The sequence below is a fragment of the Mycteria americana genome, chromosome 5 (assembly GCF_035582795.1).
Source record: "Mycteria americana isolate JAX WOST 10 ecotype Jacksonville Zoo and Gardens chromosome 5, USCA_MyAme_1.0, whole genome shotgun sequence".
Classification (NCBI taxonomy): domain Eukaryota; kingdom Metazoa; phylum Chordata; class Aves; order Ciconiiformes; family Ciconiidae; genus Mycteria; species Mycteria americana.
The window spans coordinates 20,525,734-20,546,995 of NC_134369.1; the positions used below are offsets into that span (position 1 = coordinate 20,525,734).

The 21,262-nt window shown below is 43.1% G+C and overlaps 1 protein-coding gene across 10 annotated transcripts in view; it reads right to left on the reverse strand.

The window, feature by feature from the left end:
- TSPAN4 (tetraspanin 4) overlaps window positions 1-21,262 on the reverse strand; it is a 467,778-nt gene that overhangs the window by 405,779 nt on the left and 40,737 nt on the right. The window contains exon 1 of one of the 10 annotated variants that reach the window (XM_075502398.1): window positions 540-691. The exons of the other annotated variants lie outside the window; for them this stretch is intronic. The gene's annotated coding sequence lies outside the window, so the exon portion shown is untranslated. Of the gene's footprint in view, window positions 1-539; window positions 692-21,262 lie in introns of those variants that run through there. 10 annotated transcript variants of the gene reach the window in all.

A 21,262-nucleotide genomic window follows, 5' to 3' on the forward strand; every position in this document is an offset into this window, starting at 1 on the left:
CAGTCCAGACCAATTAAAGCAATTAAAAACTCTGTTTCTGCAAAGAGGAACTACATAATCTCTAGGAGGCATACCACCTTCTGTGCATAGATCCAGTGTAGGCCAGATCCTATTATATGAATTATTGGGGGGGTTACTGATTTCATTGGGAATCTGCCAATTTACACCAAAATGACAGCAGGGGAAGTCGCTCATTTCCCATGTTGCTGCAAACACTTCCATCCTCCCACTAGCTCTACGCATTTAATTAGATCCCTCAGCATGATGAAGGAATTCACTGCAATTCATTGAACTATATGTAGCCAAGACACCAACATCTGCTCCTGTTCTCAACAGGAGACAACAGTTACTTCGAAAATTTGTTCCCTAAGACCTGCCCTTCTTCAAATGCTGCCATGCTCTCTTCAATCTGGTATGATCTATCAGAGTTTTTCGGCATATGACAGATTCCTGCAAACACGGGGGGGGGGACAGGGATCAGAAATAATCTGCGTACTTCCCGACATACCACATGTACACATATAAATCTTCACAAATACCTTGTGATTCGCAAGGAGTAGAAGATGATTCCTCATGCTTGTTGGTCAGATCGAGTAGAGAGAGGAACAGGACACAGAGAGGCAGTCTCTGTGCTCTGCCCAGCTCAAAGTCTTCAACTATGGGTCAGTATGGCTGACCAAACTACATAACTTCATCATCAGGCATTGACTCTTGAAAGTATAAATATTTCCCACAGTTTACAAAAGGTGAAAATATAGTCTCCTTTAACTAGAGGATGAATTAGTTCATTAGATGGGGCTGCATTTCATATAGATTTGTAAAGGTTTATTTTTATATTTTTATATTGTTTTTTATAACAAGGCTATTTGTGAAGAAACAGAAATCCTCCCCTAGTATTTTCTAATACATACATATCAGTAATAAAATACAATACATACATTCATAAGTTTACAATTGTAGTACCTTTCACATCCCTGTGCACATTTGTCAGTCTCTTTACTTGCCTGGAAAAGTTAACTTCAGACTTTTCTCTCCTGAAGAAAGAAAATTATCTTGGAGGATCCTTGTCAGAAGCTAAGGATGAGAATCCTTGTTATTCCTAGTAATTCCCCTTGTGCTTGTCTTCTTGGAAGCTCTCTCCAGAGAAGTACAGAGGCAGCATAATCTCCCAAGTTATAGGCAAACAATGTTTCCACCAAAATGAGGTGGTGAAAAACCACCTGACTAACCCAAAACTATTGATGCATTTAGGCTAAATTTGCCAGGCTTTGTTGGCTTAGAAAAAACAAGCCCTGGGCAACAGAGCCTCTCTCTCTGTCCCTGTTGTGCCTCGTAGTTCGATTCTCAAGCATCTCAAAGACTCAGCTTGAGCTGCTGCTTTTCCCACAGCCAGGACAGTTGTAACATCTAGGTCAAATCCTTCCCATGTCAACACAAAGCAGGGATTTGAACCAGAGTATCCCACAATTTAGGAGAGTACATTAACAACTGGGAAGTTTGGAGCAAGCCTCACAATTGCTCCCAGAGAAATTGTGCTATTTGGGATAAACAACTCTATACTTGGTGGCCAGAGGAAACAGGAGAGAAAGAAGATGGTGAGCACATGGCCAGCCATCAGGATGTTCATTTGCAAAGTAAGAATCCAGTTTGCAATCTTTGCCATAGATGACGACTCTAATACGGAGGCAGATGTCATTTACGCAGCACTAGTCACGCTCCCATTAGAATTTAAATTGAATTTGCAGTGCCAGATCCTCACATACAAAAAAAAAAAAAATTGAAGCGCGCTCATTTGAACCAATAAGGCAATATAAACACTTAATATAAAATTTGTAGTTATCTGCTCGGCTAAACCAAGAGCATCTCTGTCCTCTCTGGAGCTCTGGGTGTTTACACCATTTAAGCAGCTGACCCCTCATTTTCTTCTCGGGTCAAAAAAATCTCTTAAATATGTCAGCTGGAATAAAGCCACATTAGTCTTAGACACAGAAGAGAAAACAATATAATCTCTGATGTTTATTATTTATCTACATGACCTAAGATGTTTATAAGATACAGTCCCATATTCCTGCTCCTTATGGGAATCCTAATATTACTCCCCTGAGAGCCCTGCTTCACTAGTAGCAAATGCTTCCCAACGAGTTGCAAGAAGACAATTTCATTTTAGAGGGATTGCCAACCACTGGCATTTGGCATAAGATCAATTTGCTTGTTTGTTGTTAACTAAAACACACACAGAGGAAAAAGGGAACACACTGCACCAAACTGCATGTTAAATCATGTCACTTAACATGCTAGTGGGTACTCAGATAATATACTGACAAGGAAGAAATACCAAACAATAATGCAATTACTTTAAATGTATAATTATAGGGGAAATCCCAGAAACATGAACTTCAGCAGAGCTACCATTTCATCCAGCATCTTCATTTTCTTCAAATATATCTGCCCTTAATACAAAAAGCAGCCTTTTCTCCTTTATCACATAGTAAGACATCAGTAAAACTCAATAGCTAGCACAGTACTCCAATTAAGCTCCAAATCAGTAAAAGACATTTAGTTCTCCCTTTAAACACACACATTTAATCACTCGTCTTTCTATACACAACTGAAATCAACTCTTGCAGTGTTTTATAGAGGGGGGTTTTGAGTGTTTTTTTTTTTTAATGCAGTTATAAGAGTTACACCATTACTGGAAAAGCAAATACCTTTGTGAAGTGCAGAAAAGCTATGAAATAATAACGGGGGGGAGAAGAGGGGGACACACAGGGGACGGAGGGAGCATGGAGAATGTTATGTGGCCAAACATGGTTTAATTGTCTGAAGAGAGAAAAATATAGAAGTAAAAACAGAATAGTTCTAAATAACAGAATAACAGAAAGATAGCCTTTAAGCACTAATGAGTCCAAATGCTTCAAAAGATATGAGTCATTGGGGACAGACTCTCACTAGACTGCCTTTAATTTTGACAGTATCTTGTTAAACTCATAGCCTGACATTGCGCCTGCTATAGTATGGTCTCCAAGCTTTTAACTTCCACTGCAAACTTAACTATGAAACAGCATCTGATATTTAGCAATGTTACTTATGAAATTATTTTTTAAAAATCTAACTACAACAACTTTAGCATGGTTTCATTAATATTCTCATCTGGTTAATATCAGAGCACAGAACAAGAGAGAAAACTAACAAAGCATGTATCTTGTTCTCAAATTAAGGATAATCTAGAAAATACACTACACAGTTATGTAGTTCACCTTCTCAATTCCATTCATTTCAAATAGCAGATTATAATAGCCTTCATACACACCACAGTGTTCAATGCTGAGGCTTCACTGGCGAGGAAACAGATGTATGTGGTGAATGGCTGGAGAGGAAGGAAGGAAATTTTCTAGCATTGTATAGTTTAATTTATGTCTAGACTATAAGTCTTTGAAAGCATAATATTGTTCTTAAAAAGAAGGGCTATTCATATGGTGAATAATACTTGGGGGGAGGGGAGGAAAATAACCCCAAAAAAATCTCACCTAGTACAATCATATGTATTCCTCCCACCTATCTTTCTTGTACTAAAGAAAAAAAGAAAAATCCACTTGCTAGTACCACAAGCCACAGGTGGAAGTTTTCTCAATGTATCCAAAATACCAAGTGATCCACTACTTGAAAAAGCAATCTATCAAAGCAGCTTCCACATGCCTATAGTCAAACAAGCAGGAATCTGATATTCTCAGTTCTACTCATGGCTCAGCCATGGACTCACCTTGACCCTGGGAAAGTCACCTGAAACAAATGAGCAAAACGCTCTGCGACAGCTCGCAGCACAGCTTGTGGAGGCCTAGGAAGAATCAGTTTTCAGGAATTTGTACGGGCAAAGACACTTAGAAAACGAGGCCAAAAGAAAGCACAGCAGCAGCACTGTCATGTGCGCCAATTCTGATGGCAGAAAGAGCACAAGTCCATTAGAAAGGGTTTCAGCTCTTCTATGCTAACACCTCCCATATGTCTCCAGATGTCAGTTTATCTCTACATCTATTGACTAGGTAAAAAGATACTAAAAGCATGAAGGCTCAGAGGCATCTTGCCACCTAAGTACAAATGGATTTAATAAATAAATCCATAAAGAGATAAAAATTAGGAGGTCAGTATTAATTACACAATTACTAAAAGTGCAAGTCTTAGGAAAGCACAGAAGCATCTCTGCCATTTCAAAAAGCCTCTCCTCACAATGATATTTTTCCACCACCCACACAGCACTTCTGGACCCAATACACAGTAAAAAGCATACACAGTTGTGCGTGCTCACAGCAGGCACTGTAACAGCTCTGCAGTGGTAGTGGGGATGGTATGGATGGACTCTCTCAATCAGACACCCAGAACACACCTTGAAGAAAAACTAGCTACTAGACAGCACGGTGCTTCTGCGAGGTCACTGGCACTGTAAATACTTTGCAACCCTACCAGCACTTATCTGGATCAAGATACAGATTAACTCATGCCTCTGGTATACACTTTGTCCTTGTGTCCTCTCACTACAACAGTCTGGTCTTTCCAAGAAAGAACAAGCTTAAACTTAAGTTCTACTGTAAACAGCGGAGAGCCTCTTAAATATAATACTTTGTACTTCCAGACCCAAGTTCACAGGCACTGTTCGGTGGGCCATGCTATTGGGAATAGGCACAGAGGAGCCTCACCACCTTCAGAAGAAAGCACTTCTAAAACACCACAGAGGTGGGTATAGGCAGCTGAGCTTAATCTCTCATTCAAGAGGGCAGAAGACACCCAATGCAAGCGACTGGGTGCCCCGCAGATCTGTGCTGTAACCACTCTGCCTGTAGAAAGCTATCAGGAACTCAGTCATGCAGTGGCTGCTGGTAAACCCCACCTGCCTTCCTTCGTACAGGCCAAACAGGCAGCAAGTTATTTTGCCCCAACAGCACCTCCTGCTTTCCCTAGTCACCACAATTCAAGGCCACCACAGGACAAAGAGCATCACTGTACAGAAACAGAACTGAGCACTACCAAAGGACTGCTGCCACTGTTTTTATATTGAGGGGTGGAGGGGAGCAAAAGTCTGCAGGAGTCACGTATGAGGGAAACAGGGAAATCCCACAAGTAAGATGAACCTACTCTCCAATAGCTTCACCATAAAAAGTCAAACAAGGCTGGAAGTGAAGTGATCTTCAGCAGCACTCACCAAGCAGCCAGTTACTTGTAACAACTTCCTGCAGGTCTGGGCAGCTCAGGCAGAAGGAGCAGCCACAGGCCCCTCTCTTTGAAGGCTTTCAGCACTGCACAGAAGCAGCACTGGCATGGAAAAGCAGGTCTTCCTGCAGGTCACATGCAGCTGGTCATCCTCAGAGAATGTGGAACCTATAAGCAGATTGGGAATCATCCAGACCTCCTCTCTGTCCTCCCCTCCCCAGTTCAACACTGCAGCTGCATTTATAGCCTCCTCTCCCTCTCACTCACAGAACAATTGCAGCTTGATTTCTCAATGAAGGCTCAGCAGCCAGGGCAAATCAAGTGCATGTCCAGGTTTGTTGCCCTTTACACTCACAGGAAAACAACAGAGTCTCGGCGACAGCACTCATACAGTTCTGTGGAGAGTAATCCCTCATGTAAACGACCAGCACAGAACTATTTCTACACACGCTGGGTGATGGCCTTTAGCATGTTAACCCATTGCACACATTCCCAAGTGTGTGTAGAAAATCTCTGTGCCCACAGGTGCCCTCTACTTCTCCCAGTCAGGGTCTTCTACTCTGAAGAATACTCTGGGAAAAAATATGGAGCCAGCATTCTCCGCCCCGCCTTTCTCTGTTCTTCAGTTCTACAATCTTTTTACCTTCTTTTCCTTCGGAGGGGAGGAGGTAGGGTACATACAGTCTCTACACAAAAATGTATGACTCTAAAGCAAGCCTCAAAATGACAAGCAAACACAAACACTGCACCCTCTGGAGTGTGCAAAGAGTTTAGAGCTACCTTGTTCATCTCACTTTGACAAGTTGTGTGTGAAGTTTATTTCACAAGCAGGCCTTGGGAGACCACTGCCTCACTCCTCTCCTCCAGTTTGACCTCTAGTCTGAGTTACTGTGCCTGTAAACTGGGAACAACAAATGGTAAGACAAAGTTATCAGGCATGTAGCATCACCTTGAAATCCTGCATGATAAAACTGAAAAGCTCAAGTGTGAGGTTTTGAAATTCCCACCTCAGTAAGTTTACTCTCAACAGAAAAGGAGCTCTCTTCAGACTGTCATTTCATCCAAACACTAGTCTGTGTGTACAAGCCATCAGACTGCCTGAACAGATTCAACAGGTCTGTAATGAGCACAACAGCCAGTACATTTCTGGGCAGCTACATAACACTTCAGGCTGAACCAAACTGAGGTACAGAGTAACAGCCTCTTCAGAAAGGCAGATAGTCCCAGAGAAACCTGCCAGCTGCATTGTCCATTGATGGCATTGCACATCTCACCTGATGATAACAGGGAGAAAGCCCAGGGGGGACTTACTGGGTGTTACAGCAACAGATAAGACACAGTCAAGGACAAAGTACTAGTTCTGTCCTGAGTTTTAAAGCTATTAGTTTAAATAGATGCTCATTATGACTAAACTGAATGATGTATCTGAGAGGGCGACCAGCAGCTTTTTAAGCAAAGGTAATAGATGAATTTTACAATAGCTATTATATAGATCCTACTTCCATTTAGCATTCACAGGGTACATGAACTCTGTTCCCTTCATTTGTACAGTTCCATTGCTAATGGTAAACACAGCAGATAAACAATACTTCATGATCCTTCTCTCACACAAAAAAACCCTGCCTTCCTTCTATGTGCTTGACAGAAAAGAGTAAGCTCCAAGAAGAGATACTCCATTTTGCTGTTTTCTTTAGATTTACTACATTTTAGATGTACAGATTAAATCTGCCTTTACAAAGACCTTAGAAATAGCTGCATTCCTTCAAAGGCAGATCCACGGATAACTTTCTCTTCTCCCCATTTCTATGAATGGCAACTTGTGGTGAGAGAATACATTTATTCTTAATTTTAATGGACAGCCACACCAACTTGTTCCAGCTGAAAATACATTACCTAACATTGTATAGTGAAGAAGCCTGAAAAATGACATCTGCAGGAACAAGGCATAGAAAAAGCCCGTTTCTGTACAGAACAAGCTTCTGAAGGTTGAAGAGGTAAGAGTGGTGCACTGTTCACACACTTTTCTGTCAGGGGAAATTGATGGTATTTGGTTGATCTAGAGTACCAGTCAATCAAGTCAGTAGAGAAAAAGCAGAGGGAGAGGGGGAGAAATGAAGCTTGAGTTGCAGCAGTCATTTGCAGAGAGAATTACGGCTGGTAAGACAGTCTGATCTTTTGGGGATGCCTGCCACAAACTGGCTTGGGGCAGTGCTGTGGGCCATCCTCTGTTCCATGTCACAGAAATCTCTCCTTAAAGGAAAAGGCAGCAGCTTGTAGGCAAAGCATCAACATGTGCACGTGTGTGCAAGAAAAACAGAACAGGACTGGCCCACAGGCCAGATCTGGCCCAATTGCTGACACAGTTGAACCTCTGGATTACATCACTGGTTCGTGCCTAAGTTTCTTACACCCTTCCTATCTCTATCTGATTCCCTGGTCTTCACATTATGATAATTATTTTTAAAAATATGTGTATTAATACCTACCAAATTACAACTCATCTCAGAGTTAAAGATATTAATCTTTTCTCTTTGAAAACTTGCTGCTAAAGCTCTGCTGTATTATCTGGAGTTGTGTGCTTTGTTATGAACCACTATCACATGTGCCATGACCACACTTTCAAGGTTGAAATGTGCAAAAAGATGAGACAACAGGATCACAAGAATAAAAGAAGCAGCTGTTAAATATCTGGTCAGCGTACTTCCCCTTGCCCTCCCTCACCATGATAGTTTGCTGCTTTTGAACAATTGATGAAGACCTGCAAAACCCCTACTACATAGACAGCTGAACACCACAGCAGTAAGTCAGATACCAGAGCCTGAAATCTAATGACTGATCACCACCAACTCCAAGTAAGCCTTGGATGAAGCCCAACCTCCAAGTCTCATTAAACTCATTTTTATATAAAAATCAATAGCCCTTTTGCCTCCTCCCTCAGCTGGGAGGGAAACAATGGAAGCACTTCTACAATAAGACTTACATCTTATGCAGGCTAAAAGAGTAAAGAGCTCCACAATGAGATTAATCAAAGTGAAGGAGTTATAATAGGCTTAAAAATGAGAGCACGTTAATAACTGCTCCCTTGATGGTAAACAGAGCTGGTAATCAAGCGCAGGTTCAGCAGAACTCCTTATCCATTGCTGAAGCAGAATTAGCTCTGTAGCAGCATGAATGAGCAAGTGAGTGGCCTGGACAGTCACAGACCAGGGTGGAAAGGCTCTGTAGAAATTCAATTAATCCATTAAAAACCCAGGAGAAGGGAAAGACACTCTTCTCTTAGAAAAGAGATCACATTTGTTGGTCATTTCAGTGTAAAGCTCAGGTTTCTCTGTCCACCATCAGGAGAGTTTGCACTGCCAGCACCTAGCACAGCAAGGATGATATGACAGTCCCTGACAGCAATCCTTTCTCCACTATTACTCCAGGCCTAGCACAGGACCCCAGGCTCCAGCTGGAATGAGCCATGCTTCTTCAGAGCAACTCATTTGTGAAGATCAATTGATACATATCCAGTTTTCTTCTTCTGTTCCTGTGACAAAAACATATCCTGACAGTTCTTTGCTGCCTTTGTCTTGGGTCAGGAAATTCGCCTGGAGAAACTCACTCTCCTACTGATCTTTCTTTTGTCAGCTTAGCAGCCTACAATGCTGTGATGCTCTTTGAAATTTCCCAGAAAAAGCAAAACAAATGAAATCTCATCTCTATTCAAAGTTACAATTTGTCAGTGAAACGTTTTCAGAACTTTCAAGCTAAAACACTGAAGTGGGAGTGTCCTGGTTTCGGCTGGGAGAGAGTTAATTTTCTTCCTAGTAGCTGGTATAGTGCTGTCTTTTGGATTTAGGATGAGAATAATGTTGATAAACACACTCATGTTTTAGTTGCTGCTAAGCAGTGTTTACACTAAGTCAAGGACTTTTCAGCTTCCCATGCCCTGCCAGGTGCACCAGAAGCTGGGAGGGAGCATAGCCAGGACAGCTGACCCAAACTGGCCAAAGGGATATTCCATACCATATGATGTCATGCTCAGTATATAAGCTGGGGGTAGTTGGCTGAGAGGGCAGCGATCGCTGCTCAGGGATGGACTGGGATTGGTCGGTGCATGGTGAGCAATTCCATCATGCATCACTTGCTTTGTATATTTTTTTAATTATTATGATCATTATTATTATTATACTTTATTTTATTTCCATTATTCAACTATTCTTATCTCAACCCATGAGTTTTTTCACTTCTACTCTTCCGATTCTCTCCCCCACCCCACCAGTGGGGGGGAGTGAGAAAGCAGCTGCTTGGTGCTTAGTTGCTGGCTAGAGTTAAACCACAACAGTCTTTTTTGGCACTCAACATGGGGCACAAAGGATTTGAGATAATAACAGATTAACCGGAGTGTATTAAGGAATTTATATCTGTTAACAGTTGCCAGTCACAATATTGATTCATCTGTTCTCAATATTAGTTTATCTGATCTGCACCATGCTTTTTTGTTGTACATGTTAAAGATTGGTGTTGGGTTTTGCAGTTTGCTGTGCTCTGCAGTAGTTAGTGATGTTTTGTCTGGGAGATTTGTTATTAAAACACTGGCCTTGAGCTTAATTTGGTATTTGAGCTTTGTATTGAAACCATTACTGTACTTCTGGTACCACCTCATGGAGACAATTAGCAATTATACCTCTTCCTCTGAGAGATTTTTTTATGGAGGAAATAAAGAATGGCACCTTCACTACCTTCGTCTATGATGTTTCCTCCTTCGTTACAAGAACTTTTCAGTATCTTGAACATCTTTGGGTAGTTAAGATACTTCTGTTGGTATTTCTTGGGAATATTGTTTTGGTTTTGTCTAAGGTTAATAAGCAATTTAAGAATATCATCTAGAGATCTGCCCCAAGGCTGGATAGTTATGAGTGGCAGGGTATGTGGGATAGTACGGGAAAGTACCTAGGACAGTGGGCACCTCCAGTGTTTTGGAACTTCACCCGTGAACAAGTGCAGAATCCTGAAAAACTAGTAAAGTATTTGGAAGAAGTATGCTGTCACCCTGGCAACTCCAGAGAGACACAAATCACTGCAACATGCTGGGGCCTGGCCCATGCCTACCAAGCCCTGTTCAATGCTATTCAGAACCCTCACAGGGAAGCGAAGGTCTCTGGATCTGACGACAAAATGACAGGCACTGCGGCTACTCCAACCCTGGCGACAGACACTGTGGCTACTCCAACCCCCATGACAGGCACTGCAGCTACTCCAATCCCCGTGACAGGCATTGCGGCTATTCCAACCCCAGCGACAGGCACTGCAGATACTCCAAACCCCGCAACAGGTACTGCAGATGAACCAGAGAACCAACCCATGCCAGTATCAGTCACCCCTATACACAAGAAGAAATACCCAAGAAAATCAACTCATTTAGTAAGAGATGAAGATGAACCAGGGCCATCATGAGAACAGGAGGAGGAAGAGGCAGAACTCATAAAGGAGATGGTAACCACCCAATCCCTATCCCTGAGTGAGCTGCAAGATATGCAAAAGGATTTCAGCTGTCATCCAGGTGAGCACATTGTCACCTGGCTGCTCCGATGCTGGGATAACGGAGCCAGTAGCCTGCAATTAGACGGTAGGGAAGCCAAGCAGCTGGGATCCCTTTCTAGGGAAGGGGGCACTGACAAAGCGATTGGAAAAGGGGCACAAGCCCTCAGCCTCTGGAGGCGACTCCTGTCAAGCGTGAAGGAAAGGTATCCCTTCGAGGAAGATGTTATATGTCACCCAGGCAAGTGGACCACCATGGAGAGAGGCATCCACTACCTGAGGGAATTAGCCATGCTGGAGGTGATTTATGATGACCTGGACAATGATGAGTTCCCCAAAGATCCAGATGAAGTCAAGTGCACGTGACTCATGCAGCAGAAGTTTGTACGGAGCACACCATCGTCGCATGCAAACTCATTGGCAGTAATGACCTGGAAAGATGGAGAGGAACAAACGGTGGATGAATTGGCTGGCCAACTCCGGCAATACGAAGAAAGTCTCTCTTCCTCCCTATGGGCCTGCATCTCGGCTGTAAAGAAGCTGCCGGACATGCTAGCCGAGAAACTGTCCCAGGAGTTCCAACAATTCAAAGAGAATATGTCCTGCTCTCCACCTGTATGAACCAGTATCTCAGCTATTAGGAGTAAGTGCTCCTCTGCTCAAGAGAGAGAATACAGTGGGTATACACCACGGGCCACCCTATGGTTTTACCTACGTGACCATGGAGGGGACATGAGGAAGTGGGATGGAAAATCTACCTCGACCCTAGAGGCACAAGTATGTGAGTTACAAGGAAAAACAATCACCAAAGGGGGTTCTTCCAGGAAAATTGCTGCTCCAGTTTCCAGTGAGCAGTTCCCCAGACAGAATAGAAGGGCTGATCTTACTTCTGATCTTAATGAAGGGACTCCTGACTCGTATCTACAAGAAGTGAGTAATGAATGCTATGACCAGGACTAGAGGGGCCCTGCTTCCAGCCAGGTGGAGGGAAGGGACAACTGGGTTTACTGGACTGTGTGGATTCAATGGCCTGGCACATCAGACCCACAGGAGTATAAGACTCTAGTGGACACCAGTGCACAGTGTACCCTAATGCCATCAAGCTATACAGGGGCAGAACCCATCTATTTCTGGAGCAACAGGGGGATCCCAACAGCTAACTGTATTGGAGGCTGAAGTGAGCCTAACTGGGAATGAGTGGCAAAAGCACCCCATTGTGACTGGCCCAGAGGCTCTGAGCATCCTTGGCATAGACTACCTCAGGAGAGGGTATTTCAAGGACCCAAAAGGGTACCGGTGGGCTTTTGGTACAGCTGCCTTGGAGACAGAGGAAATTAAACAGCTGCCTACCTTGCCTGCTCTCTCAGAGGACCCTTCTGTTGTGGGGTTGCTGAGGGTTGAAGAACAACAGGTGCCGATAGCCACCACAACGGTGCACTGACAGCAATATCGCACCGACTGAGAATCCCTGATTCCATCCATAAGCTGATTCATCGACTGGAGAGCCAAGAAGTGAACAGCAAGACTCGTTCACCCTTTAACAGTCCTCTATGGCCAGTGCGAAACTCTAATGGAGAGTGGAGACTAACAGTAGACTATCGTGGCCTGAACAAAGTCACGCCGCCCCTGAGTGCTGCCGTGCCAGGCATGCTAGAACTTCATTACAAACTGGAGTCAAAAGCAGACAAATGGTATGCTACAATTGATATCACTAATGTGTTTTTCTCAATCTCTTTGGCAGCAGAGTGCAGGCCACAGTTTGCTTTCACTTGGAGGGGCATCCAGTACACCTGGAATCGACTGTCCTGGAGTGGAAACACAGCCCTACCATTTGCCATGGACTGATCCAGTCAGCACTGGAACAGGGCGAAGCTCCAGAACATCTGCAAGACATTGATGACATCATCATGTGGGGCAATACAGCAGAAGAAGCTTTTGAGAAAGAAAGGAGAATAGGCCAAATTCTCCTGAAGGCTGGTTTTGCCATAAAACAAAGGTCAAGGGACCTGCATAGGAGATCCGGTTTTTAGGAATAAAATGGCAAGATGGACGTTGTCAGAGCCCAGTGGATGTGATCAACAAAATAACAGCCATGTCCCCACCAACTAGCAAAAAAGAAACACAAGCTTTCTTAGGTGTTGTCGGGTTTTGGAGAATGCATATTCCAAATTACAGTCTGATTGTAAGCCCTCTCCATCAAGTGACGCAGAAGAACGATTTCAAATGGGGCCCTGAGCAACGACAAGCCTTTGAACAAATTAAACAGGAGATAGTTCATGCAGTAGCCCTTGGGCCAGTCTGGGCAGGGCAAGATTTAAAAAATGGCCTCTACACTGCAGCTGGGGAGAACGGCCCTACCCGGAGCCTCTGGCAGAAAGCACGAAGGGAGACTCGAGGTTGACCCTTAGGGTTTTGGAGTCGGGGATACAGAGGATCCGAGGCCCACTATAACTGAAAAAGAGATATTGAAGCAGCATATGAAGGGATTCGAGCTGCTTTGGAAGTGATTGGTACTGAACACAGCTCCTCCTGGCACCCCGACTGCCAGTGCTGGGCTGGATGTTCAAAGGGAGGATCCCCTCTACACATCATGCAACTGATGCTACGTGGAGTAAGTGGGTTGCACTGATCACACGACTGGCTCAAACAGGAAACCCCAGTTGCCCAGGAATCTTGGAAGTAATTATGGACTGGCCAGAAGGCAAAGATTTCAGAATACCACCAGAGGAGTAGGTGGCACATGCTGAAGAGGCCCCACTATATAATAAACTACCAGAAAATGAGAAGCAATATGCACTGTTCACTGATGGGTCCTGTCGTATTGTGGGAAAGCATCAGAGATGAAAGCCTGCTGTATGGAGTCCTATATGACAAGTGGTAGAAACTGCTGAGGGAGAAGGTAAATTGAGTCAGTTTGCAGAGGTGAAAGCCATCCAGCTGGCTTTGGATACTGCTGAACAAGAAAAGTGGCCAGTGCTCTATGTCTATGCTGACTCATGGATAGTGGCAAATGCCCAGTAGAGGTGGTTACAGCAATGGAAGCAGAACAATTGGCAGCGCAGAGGTAAACCCATCTGGGCTGCAGCATTGTGGCAAGATCTTGCTGCCCGAGTACAGAACCTAGTTGTAAAAGTACATCATGTAGATTTTCATGTACCCAAGAGTCGGGCCACTGAAGAACATTAAAACAACCAGCAGGTGGATCAGGCTGCTAAGATGGAAGTGGCTTAGGTGGATCTGGACTGGCAACATAAAGGTGGTTGGCCCATGGCACCTCAGGCCATCAAGGAAGAGATGCAACATATAGATGGGCTCATGATGGAGGGGTGGACTAGACCACGGACACTATTGCACAGGTTATCCATGAGTGTGAGACATGCTGCAATCAAACAAGCCAAGTGGTTAAAGCCTCTCTGGTATGGAGAGCAACAGCTGGAATATAAACACGGTGAGGCCTGGCAGATTGATTTATATCACACTCCCACAAACCCGCCAAGGCAAGCGCCATGTGCTTACAATAGTGGAAACAACCACTGGATGGCTGGAAACATACCCTGTACCCCATGCCACCACCCAGAACACTATCCTGGGCCTTGAAAAACAAGTCCTAGGGCAACATGGAACCCCAGAGATAATTGAGTCAGAAAACAGGACTCATTTTTGAAACCACCTCATAGACACCTGGGCCAAAGAGCACAGCATTGAGTGGGTATATCACATCCCCTATCATGCACCAGCCTCTGGGAAAATCGAGCGATACAATGCACTGTTAAAGACTACACTGAGAGCAACGGGTGCTGGGACATTCAAGCATTGAGACGCACGTTTAGCAAAAGCCACCTGGTTAGTCAACACTAGGGGATCTGCCAATCGAGCTGGCCCTGCCCAGTCAAAACTTTTACGTACCGTAGAAGAGGATAAAGTCCCTGTAGCACGTACAAAAGATATGCTGGGGAAGACAGTCTGGGATATTCCTGCCTCGGGCAAAGGCAATCCCATTTGTGGGATTGCTTTTGCTGAAGGACCTGGGTGCACTTGGTGGGTGATGCGGGAGGATGGGGAAGTCTGATGCATACCTGAAGGGGATTTGATTTTGGGTGAAAATAGCCAAAATTTAAATTGTATGATGTTAATTGCTATATAATACTGTATGTCATCACTTCTATGGTGGCAATATGCCATATCAACGGTATTAGAGTAAGATCACCCAGATTAATGAAGAATGAACTTTGATGAAACCAAGCAAAGTACAGCAATGATAGAACTGGACAAGTGCAGCGATAATGGAACCAGAACTGGCTTCAGCATGCAACAATCCAACACCACACACCATCTCTCCTGCCCTGACGGACTGTTGTGACAGATGGAGCCCAAAGTCACGGACTAAATTAACTGAACAAACATTTTAGAGGGATGGCCTGTAGACAGAGGGAATTATATCTATGTCTTTGTATCAAAAGGCAGGAAAAGTAGTGGTGATTAACTGGAATGTATTGGAAAGTGTAGGACCTGGGCATGATGTAGATTGTATAGAATAAGGGGTGGATAGTGTCCTGGTTTCGGCTGGGAGAGAGTTAATTTTCTTCCTAGTAGCTGGTATAGTGCTGTCTTTTGGATTTAGGATGAGAATAATGTTGATAAACACACTCATGTTTTAGTTGCTGCTAAGCGCTGTTTACACTAAGTCAAGGACTTTTTCAGCTTCCCATGCCCTGCCAGGTGCACCAGAAGCTGGGAGGAAGCATAGCCAGGACAGCTGACCCAAACTGGCCAAAGGGATATTCCATTACCATATGATGTCATGCTCAGTATATAAGCTGGGGGTAGTTGGCTAGGGAGCTGTGATCGCTGCTCAGGGACGGATTGGGATTGGTCGGCAGGTGGTAAGCAACTGAGTCATGCATGACTTGCTTTGTATATTCTATTATTATTTTATTTCAGTTATTAAACTGGCTTTATCTCAACCCATGAGTTTTCTCACTTTTACTCTTCCAATTCTCTCCCCCATCCCACTGGGGGGAGTGAGGGAGCGGCTGTGTGGTGCTTAGTTGCTGGCTGGTGTTAAACCACAACAAGGAGAAGAGAAAGCAAGACTGGCTGTATGCGACTTTCACTAGACTGGTTAACCCCAGCCAGCAACTAAGCACCACAAAGCTGCTCGTTTACTCCCCCCGGTGGGATGGGGAAGAGAATCAGAAGAGTAACAGTGAGAAAACTCATGGGTTGAGATAAAGACAGTTTAATAGGTAAAGCAAAAGCCATGCATGCAAGCAAAGCAAAACAAGGAATTCCTTCACTACTTCCCATCAGCAGGCAGGTGTTCAGCCATCTCCAGGAAAGCAGGGCTCCATCACGCATAACGGTTACTTGGGAAGACAAACACCACCACTCCGAACATCCCCCTCCCCTTCTTTCTTCTTCCCCCAGCTTTATAGGCTGAGCATGACATCATATGATGTGGAATATCCCTCTGGTCAGTTGGGGTCAGCTGTCCCGGCTGTATCCCCTCCCAACTTCTTGTACACCCTCAGCCTACTCGCTGGTGGGGTGGTGTGAGAAGAGGCCTTAACTCTGTGTAAGCACTGCTCAGCAGTAACGAAAACATCCCTGTATTATCGACACTGTTTCCAGCACAAATCCAAAACACAGCCCCATACCAGCTACTATGAAGAAGACTAACTCTACCCCAGCCAAAACCAGCACAGCATGAACATGCAATACCTTCCCCTTCTCCATCCTCCTATTGGCACTCAGTATATGAACAGAATCCTGACTGTACTTACCTTCAGAAGCCCCTTGGAGATAGCTATCTTCATTTCACAGACAGGTAAGTGGTCTGATTAAGCCAACTTGTCTGTCAAAGTCAAACAGCAAGTCTGCAGCTCAGCATTGAACTGCATGAGATTGAGTTTTGCTTTTATTTATCTACCAGTTTTAGCATTTTTAAATTCATTTGAGGAAAAAAAAGTTGGATGAGAAGAAAGGAAAACCACACCATTATGGAAGAAAAAGCCCACACACGAGAGGCTAAAAAACCCTTCTGAACTTGCTGGAGTCTTTACATGGGGCCCCTCATGCACTCTTTAACCAGCTCCAGGACACAAGACTTGAAGTGACAATATACCCACATTGACAAAAATGGCAAAATGGCCAGATAACCACTCACTCCCACAGCTGATCTTCCAAATGAATGACAAGCTACCAGGGGGAATGCCAGCTGGACCCAGAAAGGTCTGTAAAACTTGGACAACAGTGGAATTACTCAGTGAATTCAGGGGAGGAAAACACACTCCAAAACCCAAAAAGTTGACTCCCAGCTCCAAAACTCTTAATTTTACATAACGTAAACTCCTGTTTCAAAAAGCTCTTTTTTCATTTAAGATATGTTCTTTGTTTTTTATGAAAATTTTGTTGTACCATGCTGACAAAATCCACCCTTCTTCATCATCACTACAGTAAGCAGTTAACTGTCCAAGCAAACAGACCGAGCTTTTTCCAAGCATGATGTGAAGTCTTCGTAAATAGACTCTATCTGTCCAACAGGAGAAGCAGGTTCTGAAGCTGGGTCTCCTTTATGCAAATACCATCACACTGAACTAAATACACATAAGCTACCAGCATGAGAACCCCACAAATTGAGCTTCAGCCTCCGAAGTAAAATGTCTCTGGTTGCAAATGCTGCATGATCTCAAGGTACACCCTCTGTAACGAAGTCAGTTGTTGCTCTAAGGACTGTGCTTGGGATTCAAATCGCATGCACAAACACCTGTATACAACTTGAGCCGTTCAGCTGCCAGATGCAGTCTCAGAGGGATATCTTGGCTCCTTGTACAGCCAAAGGAAAGAAACAGCAACTCCAGTATAGCCCATCTTGAGGAAATCCCTATTTGAGGTGCGATGAATCTCCCTCTCCAAGTTCCCTTTCTCTTTCTTTTCCCTATCATCTGCAGAAGGAAGCCCTGGTTAGATGTTTAATTCTTAGATGGCTTTAGTTACACAGAATTAACATAAGTTAAAGGTTTTACTCTTGACCAGAAAAAAATTGCTCCATAGCTGCAGCAGTCCCTGTGGCAGCCAAGCACCTCCTTTGCAGGAAAAGCAACTTACTGATTTCAAAAAAAAAAAAAAAAAAAAAAAAAAAAAAAAAGGATAATAGGCAAAATACAGTTTTAGGCTCTAAACAGAAAGAGATTTTGCTCTTAACCAGACTACTCCTCCCCTCCTCCCCCCAATGCAGTTTTCAGACTTAGATTCAGAACATTAAAATAAAGGTCTCGGCCAATTGTAAATATGATGTAAAGCATGGACTTCCCTTGATCTTCAGAGATTTTACTTATTATCTGAATTGCCTTACTTGCCTGATTCACGTAATGAAGGTTTTCAAAACACCACTTTGTTCTTAAGTGATAAAAAAAGCAATCACTATAAACAACATCCTCAAGTGTTGTTTCACCTACTGACTAAGATTAGATGGCAATTTAGATCACAGGAAGCTGTAACACTTCAATTTCTGTGTACTATGATATTTTTACTAGGTTGCAAAGATTACCTACATAATTCTCTCTTCATTTTTTAAACCATAAAACTATCTTCTGTCGTATTTATGTGATGCCTTGCACAAAGCTTTTCAAAACTAAGCTACTGCAGCTTGTTCACACTGCACTTCGTCTTGTTGCTTCTGTCATTTTTATGTTGCCCTTCCAGCACAGTGAAGATGATCATACGGTATCCCAATTCAAATGCATGACTGACCCTTGAAGAAGAGTTTCCATAAAACAGGGTCAAAGAAAACAGAAAGCAGATAAGAATTAGACTGCTGCCTTGTTTCTGCACACAGGACAGGAAAATAAAGGGAGAGGAATTTATCCAAGAGAAAAATATCTCCAGGTAATTGTAAGTTTGAAGACATTATCATATTTTATGACAGTACTGGCTTCAGGCCTCAAAAAGAAGTAAAAGTCTTTTTGAACAAGATACAGGCAGAAGCCTACCTTTGACAAGAAATCGGCACAGGAACGTGCCCAAAGTGCTAACGTACAGTGCCCATGCAGACATAGCATTTTTAAAGATCAAGTTTCTTAAATTGAAACAGTGCTTCTAAAGCTCAGTCTTTCATGGCTAGGAATATAAAGTTCTCTATCAGGAAACCCTTTTAGAAAAAAATTCAAAAATCAAAAGCCCAGATTGAGCAGAGTAACTTTATTATGGCAAAAGAAAGAAATGGAAGATCCATAGTCTTTTAACATCTTTCGTTCTGTCCAAAAAACTAGATAACTACAGTTCATTTCAGAGTAAGCATGTGAATTTTACATAAAAATAGTGACCAAGAACCTGGTATAAGGCATGTACTCTCTGACACCAGCGCCCCTTGCAATATCAACATACCTTCTTCCGTTGGCAGCACCTTCCACTGCAAGTCCCAAACCCTTGCTATAATCTACTCTGTAGGCATTGTGGAGACAGCCTTTTTTCCCCCCATAGATACACAGTTGATACATAAGCAAATCATTTCTCTCCCTTGCCTATAAGGCCTCATGAATTGCTTAAACAGCATTGCCAGCATCTTCAGAAGGATGCTGCATCAGCATCCAGGCGCTCTCCAGATAGCCTGAGAGAATCAATGCTCATGCCCCAAGGAAAGTCAGTGAAAAGTAGGTTCCTAAATCCCACAGAAAGTTTTGGAAAAATCTTGTCCATAAAAATCAATCAAAAAATTGTATTGTACTAGCTCATAGATCATGCTTTCTTTGATGAGCAAACAGCACAGGGATGGCAGGAGCTCGCCAGCTATGCTGAGGTGAGTTTTCCTGGCAGACATGGCTCGCCTCAATCTTAAAAAGAGCGACCTCCCTACTTTCTTGCATTTGCTGGAGCCACAAGGTGCACTAGTTGCCTTTACAGAGTAGTTGGGGGCTGTGGAGCAAAAACGGTTTTGGCTTAGGTGCTTAAACATAGCTGTGCTCTAGAGAAATACTGTAGTGAACATCAAACACATAATCTGTTGGCACAAACACTTTCTCTTCTGTGCTGCATTGCTTCTGACACCGCCTATATCACTGCCATATCCAAGTGCCTCCCAGCAGTGCACTAAGTGCTGCAGCTAATATCTGATGTTCAGTTTATTCTCTCCCTTCCCTGAGGGAGAATCATATGTACCACAGTATGAATTGTTTTGAGAGAGTATAGGTTTTAAACAGGTACAAACAGCTTCTTTTTGAAGCTGAAAGCATGTGCCCTGAATGAAAGGTGCTCAGGCACATCATGTGCAACAAAAGTTCATTTCACAGACTAGGGTCAATATCCTCCTCTCCCTTCCATTAAAACAGTCTCTTCTGCAAAGAATGGATTTATCCTTTTGGAACAATGTTCTACTGAACCAAAAGCCAAATCATCAACCACTGTCCTACCATAAACATCCATGGAAGTTTTTATCCCACATACTAGTGCTTAGGTATACCATGACTGTTCAACCAAATCATTCACTGATGCTTGTAAAGTATTTTGGAATCCCTGAATAAGAGGAACTATCAGTTTATTATCCAATATAGGATACCAGCCTTTGTCTCCTCTCTGTTTTGCAGACTCTCATTTTCATGTCACCTGCACCAAATGCTTAAACTCTCCTTGAAGGAGAACAACTCTTTTCCAGTTCCTTGGCAATACTCTATTTCTCACTCTAATTTGGCTTCCTCAGCTGTGCACATCTTTATCCTTACATCCAGTTCCTGAAACAGGCCTGCGTAGAATATTTGATAAAATCTGAATGAAATTGCCTGAATACTAATGTTGTTATGAAAATGTCGTATCTCTAGGGAATGATACAGTTGAGTTTTCTTAATAGCTTGTGCACTTGATGGACAGAAAACATTTCCTCCTTAGAAATGAGCAAAACAGATTAAACAATTCCAATAATACTGGAACAAAGAATTAGATTTTTCAATGCAGAACTTTTGCATAGGACAAGAATGGTTTCCGGAAGTGTTTGAGGTTTTGTTATTGTTTTTTGACAAGTCAGCAAAATCTACAGGCCTTAATACTAAAGATTCTTGTTCACAGACTAGAATTTTTTCTGTATTAAGACAAAAAAATCAAGAACAATTAAAAAAAGATTTCTACAGAGAGGGCATAAGAAAAAACTAATCAGCTCTGCTCAAAAAGAGTTTTCCTATAATTCCCCAGTGGACCTACAAACAGCAACCGATATAACAGTTCCTAACTCTCCACCTGTTGATGTCGCTTTCTTCACGAAGAATTAGAGTCCACACTACCAGCAGAAAAGAAAACAAAAAAAAAAGAAGTTACAAGAAAAGAGACAACAGCATCCCTGTAGTCTTAATACTATTTCAGATTTTCAACAATAAAAAGCCTTCTAAGAGCCAGAAAGTCACATTTCAGTCCCATATGTAGGTCAGTGTCCTGGTTTCGGCTGGGACAAGAGTTAATTTTCTTCCTAGTAGCTGGTATAGTGCTGTGCTTTGGATTTTAGTATGAGAATAATATTGATAACACACTGATGTTTTGGCTGTCGCTAAGCGGC